This window comes from Leopardus geoffroyi, chromosome D1 (assembly GCF_018350155.1).
Source record: "Leopardus geoffroyi isolate Oge1 chromosome D1, O.geoffroyi_Oge1_pat1.0, whole genome shotgun sequence".
Lineage (NCBI taxonomy): Eukaryota > Metazoa > Chordata > Mammalia > Carnivora > Felidae > Leopardus > Leopardus geoffroyi.
In genome coordinates this window covers 88,042,283-88,057,071 of record NC_059329.1, presented here as the reverse complement: position 1 = coordinate 88,057,071, position 14,789 = coordinate 88,042,283, and the positions used below count along the sequence as shown (strand labels likewise).

General features: G+C 47.7%; 1 long non-coding RNA gene across 1 annotated transcript; it reads left to right on the top strand.

The window, feature by feature from the left end:
* Window positions 1–5,442: 5,442 nt before the first annotated feature.
* On the top strand, window positions 5,443–12,126 carry LOC123601563. Its single transcript, XR_006714159.1, has 3 exons — window positions 5,443–6,362; window positions 7,938–8,135; window positions 8,800–12,126. It is a non-coding gene; the product is annotated as an uncharacterized LOC123601563 (long non-coding RNA).
* The last annotated feature ends 2,663 nt before the right edge of the window (window positions 12,127–14,789 follow it).

Genomic DNA, 14,789 nt, shown 5'->3' with positions numbered 1-14,789 from the left:
CCTGGGAGCGGGGACTCAAGCCCGGGGAGAAGCTCATCCAATCTCCCTCTCTTTGCCGCCCGGGGGTTGGTGGGCGGGCGGCTCTCGTACTGCTTTTTAGGCACCTCTCCGGGACCTGGCGGGATCCCAGGGGCGGGGTTGGCCTGGCGGCTGTTTGGCGATCCTCCAACCACAGGGGAACGCGCCACATCCAGCGAGCCCCGCTGCGCAGCAGGGTAATTGCCCTTCCAGATCGAACTCGGAGAGGGAGTAGTTCTCTGCAACAGGCAGCGTTTGGAGACCCGCTAAACCCCACCCCCTGCTCCAACCTGAGCCGGAGAACCTAGAAAGAGGCTTTCGGAGCTCTAGGTGCTGCAGGGTGCTCAGGAGCAGGTATCCACTGGGGGGGGGGGGGGGGGGGGGGGCGGGGGGCCTCACTCCCTCTTTCTGCCAGAGAGGGGCCTCAGTGTTGAGGTTGTAGCTGGTCTCTGAGCAATAGTTATTAATACTGTTATATAGCAGCTCCACTTTACTGAGCACTTACTGTTAGCAAAGCTCAGTGTTAAGCCCTTACCAAACACGGACACTAATTTTCTCACTGAACCCTTGAAATATCCCTGTAAGATTTATTCTGGGACGTTGAGGGTTTTTTATTATATATATAATATTTATATATAATATTACTTATTATAATATATGTATATATAATGTATATGGTATATATACTATATATATACCATATATATGTATATTTCATTGGTATTTCATAATGTGTGTGGAAACCCCCTGCTTAGAGCTCAGCTTCCCGTTGTCCCACTCAGGGAGGCAGCAGGCAGCAGGGTAGAGCCGAGAGAACTTTGAAGCAAAGAGACCTAGTTAGTCCCTCTGAGACCAAGTTTCAACACCTATCAAATGTGGTGAGTGTGGCTCCAATCTGAATTGGGGAGCTATTTTTTTTTAAGTTTATTTCTTTATTTTGAGGGAGAGAGAGAGAGCACACACAAGCAGGGGAGGGGCAAAGAGAGAGGGGGGGAGAGAGAGAGAATCTCAACCAGGCTCCTCACTGTCAACGCAGAGCCTGATACGGTGCTGGAACTCAATAACTGTGAGATCATGAACTGAAATCAAGAGTCCATTGCTGAACTGACTGAGCCACCCAGGCTCCCCGTTGAGCTTTTTTTTTTTTTTTTTTTAATTTCCTTAAGAGTTTGGGTCCTGATGCCAAGAGCGCTCTGGTTAGTGTTTCCTGTCCTTCATCCTCTGGGCCGGACATGGGTACAGCCTCTGTCATCTTGCACGTCCTACTTACTAAACATAGGGCTAACCTACATCCCCTTCTTCCTTTGGCCTTTCCCCCAAATGAAATTATATCAGTTTGGGACCAATCAGGAGAAAGAAGCCACACGGTAATCTGAACAGAGGATGTTTAATGTAAAGAATCACTGACTATTACAGGGGATTAGAGTAACAGAAGATTGGCTAGTAAGAAGTAAAGGGAACTCTGAAATGAAAAAATGCAGAGCAGATAGAGGGAGGAGCCACCACCTCTGGGGTTGAGATAGAATGCCCAAGGGCGTCCCCTCTCCCCCACTCCTCCACTGCCCAGGCATGGCGGTGGCTCACTGGATGGCAGAGAAATTGCTGGGGCACCAGGAGAAGCTGTTCATGGGGAGGTGTCTCGCTGGAGGCACTCTTCTATTGAACTGCGTTAAGCGGGTGCCAAGGGAAGCTGCAGGCCATTCCACACTTCAGGAGCTTGGAATTAGAGATCCTCCGAGTGCCAGCGTAGGAGGCTCCTGCTGGAGAAACCATGCACACCCCAGGAGCCAGGCACCAGAAGAATATATATATATTCTATGGCAGGCTAATAGAGCTGGAATATTTGGAGTCGGCTGGGGAAGCGGAAGTCGTCTCAGGAGAAAAGTCACTGGGAAACAGGATGCTGCAGCAGAAGCTGCCTCCCTTTTGGGAGCGGAAGCCCCGGAGCTGCCTACTGGCCTCTTAGTTACAGACTGGTCTCTTGGCTTAGTCCCGGATGAGACATACCCAGGGACCGGTGGTGTTTGAAGCGTTCAGGAAGATTGGAAGCTGGGAGGAAGAAGATGCTTATATTTATCTTATCTTTTCTTACCTGTGCCTGCAAACCTCTAAGTGTGTGAGCAGCAGCCTCAGGTGACCATCTCCAAATGAGGGGCTATTGCAAGCTATTTTCATGATTTTTTTTTCTCCTGCAAGCATCAGAATAAACCTAGGAGGGGCGCGGTGTTATACAGCGGGGGAACCAAAGCAGTAGGTGAAAGTACCTTGCCCAAGGTCGCCCAGCCTTCTGAGGTACAGCTGGCAAGTGATCCTGGCCTTGGGCTTCCACTCTGGCTGTGCACAGGGACTGGCTGGCTCTGAGTTCCAGCTGCGCCCAGCCCAGCTGCACCCCTTCTCCTGCACAGGACACATGCTGCCTCACTTCCCCTGCCCTGACAAGGACAGTGACGAGGGGAAACATTAGCTGGCCATGGCAGAGACTGCAACAAATTATCATTTCTCCCCCCCCCCCTTTTTTTTAATGCTTATTTATTTTTGAGAGAAAGAGGGCGCACACCAGCAGATGCACGTGAGCAGGGGAGGGGCAGAGAGAGAGGGAGACTGAGGATCTGAAGCCAGCTCCATGCTGACAGCAGAGAGCCCGTGTGGGGCTTGAACTCAGGAACCATGAGATCAAAGTCAGACCTGAGCTGAAGTCGGAGGCTTAACGGACTGAGCTACCCAGGCACCCTGGTAGGTAACTTCTCTATTGTAGTTGTTTAAAAATAGTTTTCTTTAAATGATGACTTATATCAAATAGAGAACAAACAAATAAAAAGTTGGATTTAACGAATGTTGACATTTTGAAATACTGGTGTCAGAATTCTTTCTCTCATAAATAAAGCATTGCAGAGACAGCTACAGCTATGTCTATTCTTAAGAACTATATCTGCTCTTAAGAGGAAACCACTTTAATGGAGTTGGTGACTGACTCCCATGTACTTTTCTATACACATGTGAAGCCAAGAGAAATATATCACATGGCTTTCTGTGTTTTAATTTTCACAAAGGACATCATACTGTACATATCCCCTTCAGAGGTTGTTCTTTTAAGTTTATTTATTTATTGAAAGAGATAAAATGAGCAGGGGAGGGGCGCAGAGAGAGAGGGGGAGGGAGAGAGATTCCCAGGAAGGCTCCGCACTATTAGTGCAGAGCCCAAAGGAGGGTCTCGAACTCATGAACCACAAAATCATGATCTGAGCCAAAATCAAGAGTTGGACACGTAACCAACTGAACCTCCCAGATGCCCCTTCAGATTTCTTCTTAATGAGCCCTAGAGTCCTTTACTTGTCTGGATACCTATTCCCAAAGTTTTGCAAAGACGGGCATGAGGGAAGGGTATGCTAAATGACAGAGTTGGTGACTTAATGCAGGAAAAAAAAAAATCTTTTTTCCATGATTTTTGCCCGCAAGTGCATTTTTTTGGTGTGTATGAAATTGTTCTTTTTAAAATAAATTTTATTTAAATCCAAGTGAGTTAACATATAGTATAATAGTGGTTTCAGGAGTAGAATTTAGTGATTCATCACTTGCGTGTAACACCCAGTGCTCATCCCAACAAGAGCCTCCTTAGTGCCCATCACCCATTTAGCCCATCCCCCACTCAACACCTCTCCAGCAGCCCTCAGTTTGTGCTCTGTATTTAAGAGTCTCTTATGGTTTGCCTCCCCAACTGCATTTTGAATGGCAGACACCTAGGATCAAACTCTCATTGTCCGTGTCTTTTGTCCACAGTCCAGGTGGATTTTGTGGACTATGCTGTGCAACTGAGAACAGCCTAGAAGGAACAATCTCATTCTTTTATCAAGAAGGAGCATGCCCCAAGAAGAGAATTTTCTTGCTCAAAGTCACAGACCAGTCAATGGAAAAAGAGGAACCCTCATCCAATCACTTATTAATTAATTTAAAATTTAACAAATATTTAGAGTGTCAACTGTGTGCCAGGAACACAGCTACCTGGAAAACCCCAGGGAATCAAAAGAAGGACATTCCTATCTTTTCGCACCTCTATTCTAGTGGACAGAAACATATAATAGACTAAAAGTATAAATCACTTAATATTAGAAGGGGTAAGTGTGAAGGAAAAAAGAAAAAGCAGGCCTGGACGTGGAGGGGACAGGTTGCAGAATTCAATAATATGCTCAAGGTAGGCCTTGCTGAGATGATGATATCTGAACAAAGACTAAAAGAAGTGAGGGAGAGAGTAGAATATTCCAGGCAGAAGGGACTCCAGAGCAAAGGCCCTAAGACAGGAGTTTGCTGGCAAGTTGTAGGGACAGCAAAGAGACCATTGTGGCTGGAGTGGAATACCTGAGGGACTGAGGGACTAGGAGGAGAAGGGGCCAAAATGTCAACGAGGGGCCAGAGTGTGTAGACCCTTGTAGGCCATGATGAAGACTTCAGGTTTTTTTATTTTGTCTTGTCTTGTAGGCTCCATACCCAGCATTGTAGCCCAATGTGGGGCTTGAACCCATTACCCTGAGATCAAGACCTGAGCTAAGATCAAGAGTTGGACGCTTAATCAACAAAGCCACCCAGGTACCTTGTAGATTTCAGTTTTTATTCTGAATGAAATGAAGAATCCTTATAGAGTTTAAATAGAGCAGTGACTTGTTCTCACTTAGGCTTTAGTATGATCACTTTGGCAGGTTTGTTGAGAAGAGACCACAGTAGGGTAAAGCACAAGCTGGAGGTACTTGAGAGGCTGATGTAGCAATTTAGGCCAGACATGAGGTAGCCTGTCCTGAGGATGAGTAAAGGAATGGTAAGAAGTGAGTGGGTACTGAGCCATCATATCTACTGTTCCCTTTGACTTGTGTGCTCTTCCTTGTATATCTGTTTTCTCATCTTAAGGTCTCTGCTCAGAGAGCACTTGTTTAGAGAGGACTCCCTTGACCAACCTGTATAAAATATCAATATCCTGCCTATATATACCCTTCATTCCATCCTTACACTGGTTTTTCTCCATAGTGTTTATCACATTGGGCATATCTCTCTTCCCCCTTGCTATCTCCCTCCCCTGACCAGAGTAAAACCTCTGTGATAGTAAAGACTTCTGTCTACTTTGTTCACTGTTGTATTCCCAGTACTCAGAATAGTACCTGACCTGTAGTAGCAGCTCAAAAGTAATATGTTAAATGATGAAGTGAATGAATGGATCTCATTTCCTGTATTAGTTATCTACTGCTGTGTAACAAATGGCCCCCAGACCCAGGAGCTTACAATAACATTGATTATCTCACACAGTTTCTGAGAGCCAAAAGCTGAGAGCAACCTAGGGAGTCATTCTGGCTCAGAGCGCCTCATGAGGCTGCAGTCAAGCAGTGCTGCAGTCATCTGGAGGCTTGACTGGGGCTGGAGGATTTGCTTCCAAGATGGATCACTCACAGAATGGATCACTCACAGAATGTGGCTTTTGGCAGAAGGCCTCATTTCCTTGCCTCATGGGTTGTCTGAGTGTCCTTACTTCGTCCAGAGCAAGTTATGAGATGAGATGAGATGAGGGAGCGAGCAACAAGAGAGAGAAGGGAGCCCCAACGGCTTTTGTAACCCAACTTCGAAAGTGACATACCATCACTTCTGCCATATTCTCCAGTCACACAGACCAACCTTGAGACAGTGTGGAAGGAAACTACACAGAGGCATAGATACCAGAAGGTGGTGATTGTGGGGGCCATCTTGGAGGCTAACATAACACTCCTTTTTATCAAGACCTTTCTCCTCCCACCTCCAGCCAACCACCTGTAGCCTGCTGGTAGTAAACTGGTGACCCACAGCTATATCCAGGGCACGTGTGTTTGTTTGTTTGTTTGTTTTTAAAACCATTACCATGTTTTAGGTTATTAGAGGCAACATTAAAAAAAGGGAACGGCAGGGGCACCATGGTAAAGGCGGGGTGGGGTGGTGAAGGCCTGTTGCTGGATGACAGTTGGGCGGTTGGAATGAGAAGGCCATGGAGAATCTGAGACAGTTGGAAGGCAGTCCTGACCAGGGCAGAGAGATGTGGGAGACAGAGGCAAGGGAAAAATTTCAGAGGTGGGAAGAAAGAATAAAGAATAGTTCCCTGCAGAGAGAGAGGGAAATCAGGGTAGGATATGATCTGAGAGAGAGTTTCATCTGCCTTCACTGTATTTGAGGCAGAGAGAGGCACCATGAGGACAGGCTTCTGCCTTCTGGGAGCTCACGGCCCCATGAAGGAGGCAGGCACACTCACAAGAAACTAGGCTGCAAGGCTGAGTGAAAGGAATTTGCCAATAAAGCTGCAAAATCAGGTCACTGGATGCCAGAGGAGGGGGTTGAAAGTAAGTCTGGGACTCTCTGATCCTGAGATGAAGGCGGGCCATCCAGAGGAGGTGTCCCGCAAGCTCAGAGGTGGGGGGATAGGATGGGACTGAGATGCAAAGCTTTGTGAGTAAATGAATCAGGGAAAGGGGGCATTGATCAAGGAGGAATGAGACATCCAGGACCCAGCCGAGACCACCTGGAGAACTGGACACAGAACGGCAGAGGGGTTTAAGCAAGGGGTCTGGAGCCAGACAGCTTGGATTTGAATACTGATTCTGCCCCTGGTTGGTTGTGTCTTCTTGGGTCTCTGTTGTCTTCTCTTTGCTTTAACACCTCCATCTGTTAAATGGGTACCTACGGTGAAAGCTACGTGTACTGGTGAAGTTACATAGTAAGGGTTCAGTCGATGGCAGGCAGCCCTAAGGTGGTGTAAAATCACTGAAGTTCTGGGGGTAGAAGGCTTTAAGGAGAATTGGGTCAGGACCCCAACAAGGAACATCTGTTGAGCACCTGCGTGTGTTATTGCATTAATTTTCATGCAGCAACATATGAGGAACCGTTAATCAGCTCAAGTTTACAGATGAGGAAGTAGGCTCATAGATCGGAAGTGAGTGGCACAGGGTCACAGAGCAAGAGAGATGTGGAGATGAGATGTGAAAGCATGTCTATGCAGCCCTACAGCCCACGTGCCCACATTGCCCTTCAGGAGCCCCCAGGAGAGCAAGGAGATTGAAGATGTTGGAGGAGCCGCTGAGCATGAGGGGAGGGAGCCAGGTGTGTGGGGCTGCAGCCTGGTGGCATGAGAGGGTCATGTAGCACTGAGCAGGGACATAGGACTTGTCTTCAGGTTAGGAGGTACAGAAGAGGCTGTGGGGTGTCACTGATGGAGAAAGGCCCCTCAGGGTGTGGGAAGGGCTGAAATCAGGGTCACAGCTGACGGAGCTTAGTTTTGGAAAAAGGAAGAGAGGGAATTGATTGACCAGAAGAGTCAAAGGTGGTGCTGTGCTTGCTCTGTGTGGGGGACAGGCAGATCAGCCCCGAGACATTGGTGAGCTGGTAGGACACACCCAACTGGAACCCTCAGCGTTTAGGCAAGGGCTCAGCAGGGCGGGGAGGGGGGAGGCCTATGGGGAGAGAAAGCCAGCTGGGTGTCAGAGTAGCCTGCAGTCTGTCCATCTACATCCCCATCTGCGTAGGCTTTTTACAGATTGTTAGAATTTACTGGAAGGTCAAGATTTAACAAAACAACACATTCTGTCTTCACCCAGGCAGCTCATCTGTCAGGGGGGCCGACGGGGGATGATGCTGTCATTGGTGAAGTGCAGGGTACTGTGGGCACCTTGGCAGAGGCCGCAGTGCTGACATGAGTTCTCAGCTAAGAGCCTAAGGAAGGGCGTGGGGAGGGGTGAGGTAGGTGAGAGGCTGTAGACTGGGGCATCAGCTTCAGCAAATGTTGGAGGAGAGACAACACATCGCAGAAACCGAAGTTCACAGCCGCTGGAGTATGTGGGTGTGGGGAGAAGCTTAGGGGACCAGCAGCACCTTGCACTTTATTTTAATGAGGTTAATGGGGCCATTAATGTCTTGAGCAGGGACAGCCATGATGGAATTTATCTTGAAAGCTGCCTCTACTTCCTCTTTGGGATGTGAATTGAGTGCACGCATGACTGAAGGCAGGAAACCAGGAGACTGTGGTGGTCTTGCAGGGGACAGATGACCCGGCCGTGTCAGGAAGCAGAGCGGCACGCTGAAGCAGTCATCCAGGGAAGGACCCAGGAGTCTCGGCAATTGTGAGGACCATGTCTTACACCTCAGTGTGAGGGTCATGTTGCGGGGAGGGATGGGGTTTGTGTGAGGGGCAGGGGTGGGGGGGAGAGTTCAATTTTGAAGCTGGGTTTTGATGCACATGTGGGACATCTGTGTGGTCATGTCCAGCAGGAGCCACAGTTGGGGAGCGGTGCTTTACAAGGGCTCTGGAAAGGAGGTGATGGCTGGGGAGCTGTCAGCACTAAAATGAAGCCCCAAGTCTGGGGTACAGTGTGTGGGAATAGGAAGACGGCTCAGCCTGGGAGAAATGAGGTCAAGGTTCGGCTTTGTTCTTGAAGATGGACGAGATGTGAGCTAATTTAGACCTGGGTGGGAAGGAGCCAGTTGAGCAGGGGTGGTGGATCCCCAAAGAAGGGAGGGAACAGGAATGGACAGGTGTTGCTGAGAAGTTCAGAGTAGAGTGTCGAGTGCCAGGATCCACCCTGGGCAGGAGAGGGCAAGGGGCAGGGGCCGAAGGTCTGAGGGAAAGGGAGACAGGTTGATACGGCTGTTCTACAGGCCAGGAGCGAGAATTGAGCAGAGACACTTGGGAGGAAACCCCAGTCGGCACCGAGGGCTGCGCTGGGGTTGGAGACCAACACTCCACCTGGGCAGGAGAGGATGATCTTTGACCGATTTTGTCCACAGGACCCTGCGGCTTAGGCGCAGAGGAGAAAATGGACAGGACACTGAGGTTTGGCTGGCCCCATGCAAAGGACAGGCCACAGCCTCCACCCCGAATTCCAAAGGCATGGACAGAGAAGTATATGCTGCAGAAATGATAGTGCAGCCAGCAGACGGCTGCGCCTGGGGCTGAGAGGTTTGGGCAGCCCTTGTGTGGGGGTGTAAGGAGTCTCCTGGGAGAGACTTCATCCCCCTGAGGGGCAACAAAGCCAGGTTCTGACCACTGGTCCTTCAACTAGAAGAGCGGGAAGCTACCTAGAGGATCCCCACAGGGCAGCAGCCAAGCTCAGCAAGAGAGGGATTGTTTGTGAGGACATCTGAGATGCTCATGTCCAGGAGGAGGAGATGCTCATGTCCAGGTGCTTGGCTCAGCTTTCGCACCCCAGCCGGTGCTGCCTGGGGGCTGCTCAGTCAATACCTGTGACCACAAACCGCCCTTCACACACCCGTCATACCCCTGAGCAATACCCACCCCATCCAGGGCTCCTTCCAGACGGGGAACACTTGCCCACAGAGCACATCACTTCACGCACACAACCTCGTGGAAGGGGTGCTTTGATACCGGTTTTGTGAACGAGAAAAGAGCAGATCGGAGAAGTTGAGTGATTTTTTTTCCCCTAAGATCACCCAGCTTGTGTGTGATGGAATCCGATCGCAACACATCCTTTTGTCTTTTGACTTCCAGCTGATGTTCCATGGTTGTTCCCTTCCCTGGGACTATCTGGCAAGTGGCAACCCGCCCCCTGGTCAAGGTCACCTCCTAGCTGACTCCTGCCTACTGGAACATAGCTGGGGGCAGCTGAGGAAAGCCTCCCCACCCTGATGATGGAGCTTATGATCTTTAACCTCAAGTAGGCATGGCTGGGGGTGCTGTCTAGCCCACTCTTCTGAATGACTATTTCATACCTTCTTCTTCTCTGACCTCACACCTTCTGGGAGCAGCCAAGGCCTTGGCGTCCTCCGTGGTTGACAGTGGGAGACTGAGGCAGGGGCTGTGCTCCAGAACCGTGGCTCCCTCCCACCCTGAGTAAGCGAAGGGCTGGGCCTTTACCTGCACTGCCCCCTCCTCTGCCCTGTCCAGAGATCCACAAAACAAGCAGATTCCCCACGGTTTGGCAATAGCTACTATTGACCCCAATTAACATATGTAATATGCTCTCGGGAGAGAAGGTGTTTTTGAATAGAGGTTCCGTTAATACTGCATTTTTCTCCGAATGTTCAGGCATGTGGGAACCATGACGGAACCAGTCTGTCTGTGTCCTCACAGGGGAGAAAATCAGAACTGTATAGGCAGGCTCTCGCCTGGCTGCGTCTCACCTGGGAGGGCTGAACTGACACGTGGGGAGATTCACTGAAACCCCAGCATCTCCCAGAACACACTGGGCCTCACGTACCACCTCTGCCTGAAGAGCACCAGGAACCAAGGAGAAATGTGTCTTTGGGGCAAGATAACCTCTCAGAGCCTCAGGGCTCTGGCCCAACTCTGTCATGGGTCACAGAGCAGAGAGAGTCTGACTAGGCTCTAGTCTGCCCCTGCCCCAGGGCCACAGTGTCTTTGGTTCACAGGCCTCTTTGAGCCAGTAATTACTTAGGGAGCTTTAAGAAACATATTGCAAAAAATTATTTAAAAGCATTCTGTTTCTAATCATAATTCTAGCTTTGTAACTGTCTGGCTGCTGGAAACAGGCATTTCCTTCTTGGGCTGGAAGTTGAGGTGACCTTCTTTAGTGGCCAATACTGTCTTTTAAAACCACAAATCTCAGAGTTGACTCTGGCAGGTTGCGTGTCTACAGACACCTGGCCATGCAGATGATGTGACTCCCAAAGAGGAGTCCCTTATGGGTAAGACACAATAGCAATCACAACTGAAGAAGTGGCAGAAGTCCATAAAGTCCCCTCAGTGGGGGAGTCAGTTCAAATGGCCGGAGTTGGCATTCTTCTAACAGGGAGACTAGGCTGGGGGTTTTGCTGGAAGTGGACCTGTCAGATTTCCTGGCTCCCCATAGGCTCGGTGGCCCTAGGCCACACAGGCGGGTCGGCAGGAAGGTTCTAGTGCAGGAGCTGGTAGGCCTGGGTGGGGGTGGGTAGAGAAGCAGAGATGTGCAGAAGGACTATGCCCTGAATTGTGTTTCTGAGAGCTAGGAAATAGTACCCAGGTTAGAGTGGGCCCCCTCTGTAGAGTCATTGTTGAAGGTGCCAGGAAGAAAGGCCTAGAAGGAGCAGGGGGAGAGCCATGCCTTGGCACCAAGACTTCCCTGTTAGGTCCCAGGCCCTGGCACCTTGACCTCCTGTCCTGTTCCTGTGAGCCTGATTTCCTGCCTCTTAGTTTCGGTCTCTTAGTTCTAGTCTTGGGGGGATGCTTGCACTTGCCCGTGGCCACTCCTCATCACTCCGTTCCCGGAAGTCTCTCTCTCGGGCTTCCCCAGCACCACCCCCAGGCTGCTTCCCCAGAGCCCCAGAGCTCTCTGGATGCTGTGAGCACTGTGCAGGAGGAGGGGGGGGGTGGGGAGCACGCCCTGCAGACTCCCGGCCCCCTCCCACAAAGCGTCATTCTGGCCGCCTGGCCTGGAGTTTCCATAATGATGGTAACGAATTTAAGATTCCAAGCAGAAATTCCACTCTTTCAAGTGGTTCAAATATGGCAATGATGGGGAAGAGGAATGTGGGAACGGAGTCTCAAGGTGAATGGGGTGGGCGTGGGGGTGGCAGGCAGGCCTGAGGTCCATTTTCTCTCTGAAATTTCTTCTATACCCTTTCGTTGCTCCCCATACCTCCAATGCCCCACCTTCCCTCCCTCTCAGCTGCCACACTGCTTCCCATTTAAGCCAGAAAACAGAGAACTACCCCGATTTTATCAGTAGCCAGCAATTCCACTTAAACACTGGACCCTACCCTACTTCCTGGTCAAGGACATCCCTCCTGGAATTGACCTCCATCCACCTGCACCATTAGTTGTTCCCTCTATGGGGGATCATTTTCAAGCAAATAAAATCATGCTGGGAGAGTCAACATTTCAAAATCTACTCTATTGAGGTATTATAATTTGGAGATAAAATGCACCCACTGTTAAGTGTGAAGTTAGGTGAATTTTGACAAATATATATACCCGTGTAACCACCGCCACCACCGTCAAGTTCTAGAAGATTGCTATCAGCACGCCCCAAAAAGTATCCCCTTGCTGAGCACTATTCCCTTGTAGAGACAGTACAATTTGTTCATGTGTTCGCCTGTTGATGTGCAATTGGGCTGTTTCCACTTTTTGGCTATTATGAATAAAAAGTGCAGTGAACATTCACGTGTAAGTCTTTGCATGGAAACATGTTGTCACTTCTCTTGAGTAAATATCAAGTGAAATAGCCTGGCCATATGATAATGTATATTTAGTTTTATTAGAAACTTCCAAACTGTTTTCTGCAATGGTTGTACCATTTGACATTCCCAAAGCAGTCCATGAAAGTTCCAGATGCTACACTTAGTACTGCCGGGGAGGAGGGCGGGGGTTCCCCAAAATTTAGCCACTCGTGTGTTTGTGTGTGTGTGTATGTGTGTGTGTAGAGGTATGTCCATTTTGTTTGCAATGTGCTTTTCTCTGACAATTACTGATGTGGACCACCTTTTCATGTAACTGCTGGCTATTCACACATCTTTTGTGAAGAGTATGCTCACTTGCCTACTGTATTAGCCTTCTACATATCACCACAAATATGTCAGATAAAACTAGAAAAATAAAGCACATTTATCGTCTCACAGTTTCTGTGGGTCAGGTACAGCTGAGCTGAGTCTTCTGTTCCGGTCTTAAGGGCTGCAGGGAAGGTGTTGGGCAGTGCTGGGGTCCCACCTGGGGCCCAGGTCTCCTTCCAAGCACACGTGTTTGTTGGCAGAATTCATTTCCCTGCAGCTATAGAACTCATGGTGCTTTGCTTCAAGGCCAGCAGGAAAAATTTGCTGCTGCCTCTCGAACCTCACTTAAAGCTTCACCTGATTAGCTCAGACCCACCCAGGATAATCTATCTCCCCTTTTAAATTTTAAATTTTTATTTTTGAAAGACAGAGAAGAGAGAGAGGAATGAATGGGGGAGGGACAGAGAGAATCTCTCCTTTGATTAGCTTTAATTACATCCGTCAAAATGCCTTCATATAATATAACTTAATCATGGGAGTGACATCCATAATATTCACAGATCCCACTCATACTCAAGGAGAGATAATTATACAAGGGCATGGGTCAGTCATTGGGGTCATCATAGAATCCTTACCACACCCATTTTTAATTGGTTTGTCTCCTTTTTGAGTTATGTGAGTACTTTATAAATTTGGGGTATGAGTCTTATGTAGATATGTATATTGCAAATATTTTCTCCTAGCCCCTAAGTTTGCCTTCTCATTTTCTTAGTGTTTTTGGTAGAACAGGAATTTTTAATTTTGATGAAGTCCAACTGTCAACTTTTACAGTTCATGCTTTTTATCCCTCCACAAGGAATCTTTGCTTTCCCAAAAGTTGCAGTATTTTCTCCTATGTTTTAGAACCTTGATGGCTTTAACCCTTACATTTAGTTCTGTGACTCCTCATGAGTCAACTTTTGTGTATGATGTGAGTTAAGAGTTGAGATTCACTTACTTTTCCAAGAAGATACACCATTTTGCCAGCAGTATCTGCTGAAAACACCATTTCCCCCATTAAATTACTTTAATTTTATTTTAATGGTATTTTAACTGAAAATCAATTTTGTGTGTGTATTACATGTATGATATGTATGTATTATATATACAATATAATTCTAGATGATTCTATTGATTTCTCTTTCTATACTTAAGTGTACAGTAATCTCTTTGATTACTATGTATTTACAGTAAGTCCTAAAATTGGGCAGATTATGTCCCTCAGCTTTGTTCTTTTCCACAATTTTTTTGGCTATTCTATGACCTTTGAATTTGTAAGTTTCAGCTTGTCAACTTCTAAAAAAAAAAAAACAAAACAAAATAAAAATAAGCCTGCTAGGATTTTTTTTTTAATTTTTTTTTTTCAACGTTTATTTATTTTTGGGACAGAGAGAGACAGAGCATGAACGGGGGAGGGGCAGAGAGAGAGGGAGACACAGAATCGGAAACAGGCTCCAGGCTCTGAGCCATCAGCCCAGAGCCTGACGCGGGGCTCGAACTCACGGACCGCGAGATCGTGACCTGGCTGAAGTCGGACGCTTAACCGACTGCGCCACCCAGGAGCCCCAGGCCTGCTAGGATTTTGATAGGGATTGTATCAAATGTGTAACTCAACTTGGGGAGAAATGCCATCTAACAATATTGAGCCTCCCATCCATAAACCTGGTATTTATCTCCATTTATATTCTTTCCGCATTTTTAGAGTTTTCCATGTACATGTTTTCCATATAATCAATTAAAGATTTCCCTGAGTATATATCATATTGTAGGTGCTATTATAAATGGTATTTTTACATGTTCATTGCTAGTGTATAGAAGTTGAATTGATTTTTGTATATTGACCCTGTATGTTTGACTTAGCTAAATTCACTTAATAATGTAGCTGATTTTTTATGTTTCCTTAGGATTCTCTATATACATGATCATCTGCAAAAAAAGTTTTGGTCCTTCCTCTCCAGTCTGTATGCCTCTCTGCACTAGCTGAGCTCTCTAGCACAATGTTAGATAAAGTTGGAGACGCCAGACATCTTCACCTTGTTTCCATTACTATGGAGGAGAGCCAGCCTTTCCTGAGGATTATTCAACAGTTGCCAAGTCTCAGCCATAAGTTCTTAATCATTTCCCCTCAGTGAGGCATGCACATGCATATAAAATTTTGTATAAGTTTCATTGGGTTGACCCCCCACCCTTGGAGGCCATATGTGTATTTATTTGATTCCACAGACCCATTTAGTAAATCTTATAATAAGAGGAAGATAAAAGATTTTTAGCTGTTTGCAAGAGAAATGGAAAAG